The 7,177-nt window shown below is 31.8% G+C and overlaps 1 long non-coding RNA gene across 1 annotated transcript; it reads left to right on the top strand.

Annotated features, from left to right (window-relative positions):
* Nucleotides 1-6,288: 6,288 nt before the first annotated feature.
* On the top strand, nt 6,289-6,843 carry LOC134275138 (uncharacterized). Its single transcript, XR_009993769.1, has 3 exons — nt 6,289-6,434; nt 6,556-6,599; nt 6,709-6,843. It is a non-coding gene; the product is annotated as an uncharacterized LOC134275138 (long non-coding RNA).
* The last annotated feature ends 334 nt before the right edge of the window (nt 6,844-7,177 follow it).

Here is a 7,177-nt window from a genome sequence, read left to right as displayed (position 1 = left end):
GGCGTCAATAAAAAATGAACTTGAAAGCAGATGCATAAGAGACATTCTTAATTACATACTTTTTTTTTTACATAATAAAGGATAAAACTGTCTTGCAAAAAGAATCTTAATCTATTAAGATACATTTTTGTGATTATGTCCGTAAAAATGTGGATTTGAATGATACTGACTTTGAAATGTGATCAGTGCAATCCACTGTCAAATTTTACAATAAACGTATTTCTCCAGTATATGCTTTACTCCTCCTACAATTTGAATGTTTTTATAACTTACGGAATGACTTTGACAATAATAACATAAGCAAAGCTTGTTCTTTGATTCATACCTTGTACTTATCAGATGGATAAAAGATGAGATATTACAAATATTATAAATAAAACATGATCAGTTGGAATAAACATAAGGGCCTTTTAATTACTTTAAGCCACACATGTGGAAACTCTACCAACAGATGATATTAGATGGCAGAAAATATTCTTCGCGCTGATGGGATTCATATTAATAGTCCTGGTAACAGCAGGGTTTTTATGCTACACGTCCTGGTACACATCACATTTAATATCCCGTGGAATAATCGTTTTATTGTTTTCATTCTTAGCAGTAAATTGCATATCTTTTCATGATTTTATTTTATCATTAGAGCTAGGAAAAAGAAAAGAAGCCAAGCAGGAAATTTTCAGAAAACAGGTAATTTGAATTTCCAAATACGTGTAAGATGTAAATGATTTAAATTTTAACATTGGGGTCCAGTATTGCATTGCTAGGATAAACTGAAAATCAATTAAAAACAAATTCAGCACCTGACCCAACCTCTGATGTTTTGGAGGTCAATGTTTGCTCTGCTCTTATTTAGTATTGTTTAACAGAATACTGCTTGAATACTGCTTTTTATCTCTGTATGTTTCATTGTAAATATTTCTCAAACCTTCCATAAACCAAAAAAAAAAAAAAAAGAAAAAAACAAAACGCACAAAAACACAGATTTCTCTTTTTAAATTCCAATGATGAGGAATTTTAAAAAGTTTAAACAAATATACATTCTGCATTATGTACACCATTTATTTTGATGCTGATAAAAGAAATAAATTGCGAATACCTATTTTTTTTAGATTCGCAAGCTGCTTCAGCAGAACAAAATAATCAAACAGGGTTATCGGTTACTGTTGATGTACCTCCCATACCAAATACAGACGGTGATACAGATATCTACTCTGATAAAAGATCTTCTCAAATGATGGAATCTCGGAGGTGCCTTGAATCTAAAATATATAATATGTTCATCGAAAAGAAGGAAGAAAAACCGGATTTAGCCATTTGGAATGGTGAAGACTACAAAAATATATTATCTGTACATTTTTCTGGAAAAAGCGAAGAAGATGAGATTTTAAAAGACAATAAACGGGAAAATAGTTATGGTATTTTTGAAGAAAGTTGTCAATACAGTGTGTTGTCCTTAAGAAGAAATTTTGGCCCTTCTGAAATGGAATGTTATGCCGTGCATCAATCACTTCGGCGTCAGTTCTCACACAACAACGATGATCCATACAGTTTGACAAATGTTTGGTTTTCTGAAGATCACCTTAGTCTGGATGACTGTGATTCAGAATCTGATGTCAGTTTATCCTCCAAAAACTCCGAGGATGCTTCTCAAAAAAGTAACGGACCCCAAACACAGGATGAAATTCAGTCGTTCAATTAACTAAAATCTTACTAAAATGTGACTGGGACAGAGATCTACCATTCGATGAACTTTCTACACCTTTTTATGACCTTTGTTATGAATGAAATGTGATCCTGTAAAAGCAATTAAGAACTTTAAATATTGCATTGATTTTTACCTAAGGATACTAATTATCAATTTCGATTTCAACTTTTAAGTGGATGTCCCTTACAATTTTAGATAACATTTTTTTGTAAATATAACTGATTAAATTTAGTTTGAATTGTCTTCCATAATTTCAAATAAATAATTTTCACGTGTTTAAATCAATTGGTAACAATTACAACGTGCCATTCGCAGACCTTCGTTTTTGCATTCAAATGCAGAAGATGTACTAAATCTCAAATGAGATAAATGACTTATATTTTTAAAATACACTTTCTCCTTATAACAATTTTGATCGTATTACTAGCTTCAATTTTAATTTCAAAAATCAGTTCTCTATGATATATCCATCGCGTTTTTTTTTTTAAAAAAAATGAATGTTTTTTTTACGGTGTTTATCAAATTAACTTATTTTGTTTCAATATTCATCAATGCTAAAGAGTAATCTTACCATCAATCCGAATTGAATAAATTTATTTAATATATTATTATGGACGTGAAGGTTTGAATGAGTTAATTCAGGTACTCATCAAGATGACTATGTATAGATCAAAACCTTTCCTTTCCCTCTCCTTGGTAAGATTAATACCAGAGAAGTTTGAATTTAGAAAATTCTTTTTGAAATATGAAATTAAAAAACAATGTTTGCATAGTCTATTAGAGAAATGAAAAGGCCTTTAAACCTTATGGGGTAAGATCAGGTGACAGAGAGGAGTGACCATCTACTGCTGGCGGGTAATATCCGCCGTATGCTTATTGTCATCCGTAGACGATTCAGTATGTACATAACGGCAATAGCTTGATACATATAATATTGAATGGTCATTCAGAATTTGATTTGATGCTTGGTTGCATTTTTGACAAGGTCATTGTATCAAACAAAGATTTTGCAAAATTATGACTTTAATCAACCCTTTTATCTATTTTTGGCAGTATCTTATTTCGGTTTTAAAATTTTCGAACGTAGACTTAACGTTGTTTTCTCATGAAATATTCTTATATGAATAAGGAAGGTAGAGAGGTAAAAAATTTTTGCTTCCGACTTGTTCCATTTCAATCTTTTTATTTCCTTTTTCAGGGATCACTGTTTCATTTTGAGTTCGATGTTAAATGTTAAAAATGATTTTTTAAAAATATTTATTTATCATAAAGCAGCCTGATATTACAAAATTATTTTGAGCTTGCTCTACGTATGGACAATTTCTGAAACGAGGTAAATTATTGACAAGCAAGTTGATGAAACAAGAATATCAACTGTCTTCTTTAATGTTTTCATTTCGTAAGATCTATGGTCGATACAATGACCTTGTCAGCAAATACAATTCATCATTAAGTCAAATGCTGACTAAGGTTTTTCATACTTATTGTTAGTTAATTATTTATACACTGAATTGACGACGGATTGTCCCGTTATTTCCCGATCATGACAAGGAGGACACGGCGGTTGTGACCGGTTGGCAGGAGATGTTCCCCCTCCATGGCACCTAATTCTACCTCTGCTTCTATTTTGTATTGTTTTATGGACTTTGAGATTGAATACTGTTCGTTCTCTCCATATCCTTCTATAAAAATATAATATCAATATTTAACCTTTCAACAAGTTGCGATTCACATACAACTTCATATTAATCTTTTACTTTGATCTTATGTTCAATTTTATTTCTAGTGATTTTAGAGTGCACTTAAAGTTTAGAGACAGAATTGGTTATCAATTAATTAATTAACATGACATTATAAGTATGGAGGCTCTAGAGTTTTTAATTTTACAGATTTAACTGTATATAAAGCTCTAAATGTATCGTTTATACAAGAAACAAAGTTTGTAGGAAGAACATCAACATTAATAAAATATAAAATTCTTGAGGAATACATAATTTTAGACAATATCCGATAATTTGTCACCTCAAAAAGTTGTAAAGAAATGGATATGTACACAAAGAATTTGTAAACTTTTTATAGAAAGACATAAGATAAATTACGTACAAATAATAGTTTTCAACAATCATCTAATACGCGGACGGTTTTTTTTTAAATGTGAAGATCCTCCGCGAATTTATTTCTACATTATTTTAAGATATTATTCCAAAGTGTGGCTCTTTCAACATCGAATTAAAATATATTTTTCAAATCAATTCAAGTTTGATCGATTGATATATTGTGTATTATTTTATGTCAAATTGGGGAAAGTTTCATTTGGTATTTTTGCAGACTTTTGATCTTGAATATTGTTCATTACATGTATCTCCATATGTTTCACTTTCAGGCATATAGCGACGCCACCATATACTAGTAAATGGGTTCAAATTTAGATATTTTCTGGGCATTTAAGGCGATTGGGCTATGCTGGATTTTTATTCAGGAAGACGTACATGGTTTCTAACCTCTTTAGACTAATATATTCTCTATATACTTATAATGATATCTCTTTGAACGACCTTCCAAATACTCTCAAAATAAACGTACTTTGATTTCCCTTTAAACAAGCCTCCACAAAAACAGTTTTGATGCAGACACAATATATGTTAACAAATTCATGGTATAGTTATTGCATTGTACATATGCTTATTATCATTTTGGACTGTTGAAAAATTAAACCAAGTCCAATCTAGTGTGGATGTAAAATATGGAGATAACAAACAGTAATCAAGATCAAAAACTCATAAAACAATACAAAAAGGAGCAGAGCAAACACGGACCTCCGAAACATCAGAGGTGGGATCAGGTGCCATGGAAGAGTAAGCATTCCCCTGCCAATCGATCGCACCCTTTGTCGTGTGCTCCTTGTCATGATCAGGAAACATTTTTTTCTCCCATCTCTACTTATAGGCCTTCAACAGGGATATCTCAACGAATCTATTTGATACTTTAATAATAATATTACCCATCTGGCCACTTAGTTGATGATGGATTTTCCCGTTATTTCCCGATCATGACAAGGAGCACAGAGCAGGTGTGAACGGTCAGAAGGGGATGTTACTCATCCCTTCGATACAATTACCTTATCCGAAAATAAACTACTGCTAAATTACATACTTTTGAGGGGTCAAATTTCCGTGGTTTGAGGAAGATATATTGCTTCGTAGGAATTTGAATTCGTGGTTGAAGAATTGTTTAGTAGTAATAAATTTGATAAGTCGCATCTCGTGGTGGTTATAAATTCGTGGGTCTGTTCATACCTTGAAAGCAACGAAAATTACCCCCCCCCCCCCCAAAAAAAAAAAAATTGTGATTTCACAGTAATTGATCATAGGCACCTGAAGTATGGATAATACCCCACTTTTTATGAAAAAAAATGTAAGAGTGAATAATACCTCGAAAATATAAAATTTCCCAATCAAACACATCTATATGTCGTTATATGCAAGCAGATTGTACTTTTTCTCACGTTTAAAGAATGGCCCTATTCGGTATAATAAAAATACACAAGGTAAGAAACAAAAATTGTAAACAAACGGGGGACCCCTGCTTCGAAACAGATTAACAAGGTAATAATTAGTGTTACCTATCATAATTTTGCAAACACTCTGTCTGGGAGATGTTCTTTTTACTAGTCTCTTTTACCTAAACCAAGCTATTAGCGTTTGATATGCCGTAATTGGACGATTTATTAATCGGATACATCAAATTTTCTCCATTGGCAGCGTTGGCGGAGGTTTTGGAGCTGCTTTTCTGTTTCGCCTTATCTGATTGGTTAATTGTAATACAGTTTAAATATCTAACCAATCAGATAAGGTGAAACAGAAAAGCAGCTCAAAAACCATCTCCAACGCTGCCAATGGAGAAAATTTTATGTATCCGATTAATAAATCGTCCGATTACGGCATATCACACGCTAATACGGAGTTTAGGTAAAAGAGACTAGTAAAAGAACATCTCCCAGACAGAGTGTTTGTAAAATTATGATAGGTAACACTAATTATTACCTTGTTAATCCGTCTCGAAGCAGGGGTCCCCCGTTTGTTTACAACTTTTGTTTCTTACCTTGTGTATTTTTATTATACCGAATTCGATTAGGGCCATTTTTCAAACGTACGAAAAAGTACAATCTGCTTGCATATAACGACATATAGATGTGTTTGACGGGGAAATTTTATATTTTCGAGGTATTATACACTCTTACATTTTTTTCATTAAAAAAAAGCGGGGGGGGGGGGGGTATTATCCATACTTCAGGTGCCTGTTTAATTGATAGGCCAATATGTACACAATAAATACAAAATCGAGATGAAAATTGTGTATCAATGCATTTTAGCTTAAATGTCTTGTTTAGGTCACCAACTTTGGGTATGTGAATTGATATAACAAACTTTGAAAACTTCAATATTGCTCTCCACATAAATATTCTAGTGATACTATACTTATGAGTCTCAAATCAAATATCACACAGTAATGACAAGGAAGGATCTAGCTATATTGAGCATAAATATCTCTTCTCTGAAATCCTTGATATAGATGGACGCAGTACACTTAACAGATGAAATGGAATTTGAATGAAAATTTCAATGAATGTTAAACTTACAATGACAGACATTAATAAACAAAATGTCTGTCTTCAGATTATTTTAGGTATTTTCACAGCAACAGAATCCAGCACAATGTGTGGTGATAGGTGAGTAAGAAAAACAATTAAGTAGAATTACAAATTAAAAAGTATTTTACATTTCATGATATAAAAAATGTAAAAAATATATCCTTGAGTATTAACATTCTTGCGGTGTTAAATTTTACAGATGCTCTGCAGACTTATACCGGCATAACAATGGGTCATGCTTAGGTATCAACACAATACAAAAATTCACATCATGTAATATCATGTGAAGAGACTACCTTTGTTGGCATTAACGATTATTCAAAGTAACTACAAATAGGTAATCTTGTTCTAGACTGCCCACTTGGGACGTTTGGTTTAAACTGCAGTGCATCATGTAAGGAAGGATTCTATGGGAGACTGTGTAGATCGGAATGCAACTGTTCTACAGAAGATTGTGATAAAGAATATGGTTGTAAGAAGAAGAAATCTGGTGATTATCTTTTTTTTTTGTTTTTAAGCTTTCTTTAGTCTTATTCTTTTTAAATGCTTCTCCTCTTATTTCAGTATATTTAAAAAAAGTATACATATGTATTAATGGTATAAAGTGTTAATTAACTTTATTAGCTATAAACGTAATTACAAAAAGGGAAGATAACAAATAGAAATCAATGTCAAACAATCAATACCAATCTGTGAAAATATTTTGTTCAAAGAAATGTATGGAATGGTATCGCTATCAAATTTGATTCCGAATACTATACCTATACATTTCACACAGTATACTTTAAAATTCAATCATAAAATTTTATCTTTCTGGAATT

The sequence above is a fragment of the Saccostrea cucullata genome, unplaced genomic scaffold, assembly GCF_032062105.1.
Source record: "Saccostrea cucullata isolate Sc308-1 unplaced genomic scaffold, CSIRO_AGI_Scuc_v1 ctg11201, whole genome shotgun sequence".
NCBI lineage: Eukaryota > Metazoa > Mollusca > Bivalvia > Ostreida > Ostreidae > Saccostrea > Saccostrea cuccullata.
The sequence above is the reverse complement of the archived record's forward strand: the minus strand, read 5'-3'. Positions and strand labels throughout refer to the sequence as shown.